Genomic DNA, 3,387 nt, shown 5'->3' with positions numbered 1-3,387 from the left:
ACATGTTCAAACGATCATAAATACTTCAAACAAAGCATTTATTAAATTGGTTTATTTAAACTATCACAATTATGAAGTACACGCATTTGCGTTTTTAAATTATCAACTGAAGATGAATACAATGCTTAATATCTTTGTATCTGCAACATTAGGTAACTAACAGTTCTGCTATTGAAAATGTATGCTCTGACGGTACAAAAGTGGGGAAATGACTAGGATTAGCTAAAAGAATAAACCTAGGAATAGTGCTCTTGCTCATGTTTTCTACATGAACCTCTGTTTAATTTATTTTGTTTAATGACATTGAAACGCAAACATTCGAATCATTTGTTGTTATTCTTATTAATTTTGATTAATACATTTTGTTCGACACAACGGGGTTCGACTGTACATGATTTCCCGGGAGGCGCTCTCAATAACAAAATTGTTTGTTTAAACTTAAGAAAACAACAACATTCTAACAGGAAACCGATTAGTCGATTATCGTGTTGGTAAACGATACCCTGAACTACAGAGAGATACCCGAGTACTCGAGATTTCGTTGTAATTCCTAGTAAGTTATGAGTTTTCTCAAATTTAAATCACTAACAAGGTTCATTAACTTCGACGATTTGAACAGGAGATTGAAAAGAAATACATACCTTTAATTGAAGAGAACAAACCATAATGGTCTGCGTAAAAGATATTTTTGTATATAAGTTTAATTGTTAGATTGATACAAGCTTTTATCATGCTTTGTTTTGTTTTTATTAGTCAAAAATCATTTACTAAAGTTAATTTATATAATAATAGCAATTGAATTGAATAATCTATTAATGCCATGATAATATATGTCATGTTTTTCAATAACATTAAATTTATATCTTATCATATAATCATGTAACATAATATGACAGTTTTGGAACTCCTCTGTCGGTATGTAACGCTTGGAATTTTTCATACGAATAATTATGAAATGATCATTCAGACATATTATATAGACAAATTGCATGCATATATTGGTGATTTTGAATCTGTTCAAAGTTTTGATTTTTCTACCCTATATACCACTTTGCCTCATATTCTTATTAAGAAAAAATTCACATCCCTAATTAACTGGGCATTTAAAAAGTCGGAATGCGAGTACATATGTTCAAACTCTTTTAGATCATTTTTTAGTAGCAATAAACAAAAGAACTATGTCAATTGGACATGCTTTGATACTATTTATGCACTTGAATTTTTACTTGATAACATTTTTGTTCGCTTTAGAGATTCCGTATATCGTCAAGTTATTGGAATTCCAATGGGGACTAACTGTGCACCACTTATTGCGGACCTGTTTTTGTATTGTTATGAGTTACAATTTATGACTAAAATTAGCAAAGACCCATCAAAACAACATTTGATACAAAAATTTAACAATACTTTTAGATATTTGGATGATATATTGGCTCTAAATAATGACGACTTCAGTATGTATACTAAAGAAATTTATCCTGTAGAACTTACTTTAAATAAAGCTAATGATAACAATGACCACTGCCCTTTCCTCGATCTTGATATCTATATCATAAACGGGAAGCTTAATACAAAAATTTATGATAAAAGAGATGATTTTTCATTTCCTATTGTTAATTATCCATTTTTAGATGGTGACGTTCCCTTGTCACCATCTTATGGTGTTTATATATCTCAACTTGTACGATTCGCTCGTGTATGTAACAATGTATTAGATTTTAGCGAGAGAAATTTATGTATTACTGAAAAATTATTACACCAGGGTTTTCGATATCACAAACTGGTCAAAACATTTACTAAATTTTATCACCGGTATAAGGAAATAATTCGTAAATATAACTCAACATGCAGACATCTTATACGTTCAGGTATTTCACATCCAAAATTTTATGGAAATATTCTTTATAAAGCACAAAAATGTCAGTATTCTCCTCAGAAACTAACAAAACCTTTAAATAGACTTATTAAAAGGGGATATAGTTACGATACTGTTGTCAGGTCATTAAAGATTGCATATTTTGGCTTTAACATTGATTCACTGATAGGGTCTTTGCATCGGAACTAAACACATTTATTTCTAAAAAAACAGTTGTTGGCATGACACGGGTTATGTTCTTCTCATATATTTTATGATAGTATGATACTAAACCCCTAACGGGAGGGATTGTACCTGATATTCATATGATGAAGACATAATCTTTCAATCAGTTTAATTGAGGTCTGGAGCTGGCATGTCAGTTAACTGCTAGTAGTCTGTTGTTATTTATGTATTATTGTCATTTTATTTATTTTCTTTTGTTACATCTTTTGACATCAGACTCAAACTTCTCTTGAACTGAATTTTAATGTGCGTATTGTTATTGTTTTACTTTTCTACATTGGCTAGAGGTATAGGTGGAGGGTTGAGATCTCATAAACATGTTTAACCCCGCCGCAATTTTGCGCCTGTCCCAAGTCAGGAGCCTCTGGCCTTTGTTAGTCTTGTATGATTTTAAATTTTAGTTTCTTGTGTATAATTCGGAGTTTAGTATGACGTCCATTATCACTGTACTATTATGCATATTTTAGGGGCCAGCTGAAGGACACCTACGGGTGCGGGAATTCTCGCTACATTGAAGACCCATTGGTTGCCTTTGGCTGTTGTTTGCTCTATGGTCGGGTGGTTGTCGCTTTGACATATTCACCATTTCCTTTCTCAATTTTAAATAAATGCAAAATTTTCTAACGACCATTTCCGAAGAAAAGAAGATATCACTAAAGTTACATTTATAATTTACAAATCGTTCACTATTAATAATGGATGATGAAGCTTTTATTCCGATAGATGTACATATGTTGGTTATTCACGGCTTCAGGAAAATTTGTTGTGGTAATAGTAACGCGATATTTGAAATTGTTCTTTTTGGATTTCGAATGTTCGTACACTTTTCATCAGCAATCTTTGAATTCATTGTTTTGAACATTGATAATTTGGAATATGCAAGATGTGATTCACCTTCTACGGGATTGTTTGGATGGCTAATTTCCCTTTTAATTATTATGCCGTTTGTTTATATCGGATTCGTTGTAATAGCAATTTCAAATTTAAAGGCTGGATCATGGGCATTTAAAGGATTTTCCATTTTCTTTGACATATTTTTCATTTCTTAAACGTTGTATATAACTAAAACGTTACAAGGGACTTACGGAAATTATGCGTTGTTTATTATCATTGATACTGGAATTGAGTTCGCAACTTCCCTTTTACCTGGATGTTACTTTTATTTTTGTATACCGGATAACATAATATGGGCATCAAATTGACAATATAGTACGCATTTAATTCAATAAATCTGTAGGAGTACCTGGTTATGTGAACAGAAACGAATAATGTTTATAACTGTTCTA

The sequence above is a fragment of the Mytilus edulis genome, chromosome 6 (genome assembly GCF_963676685.1).
Source record: "Mytilus edulis chromosome 6, xbMytEdul2.2, whole genome shotgun sequence".
Taxonomy (NCBI): domain Eukaryota; kingdom Metazoa; phylum Mollusca; class Bivalvia; order Mytilida; family Mytilidae; genus Mytilus; species Mytilus edulis.
This window is presented reverse-complemented; position numbering follows the sequence as displayed.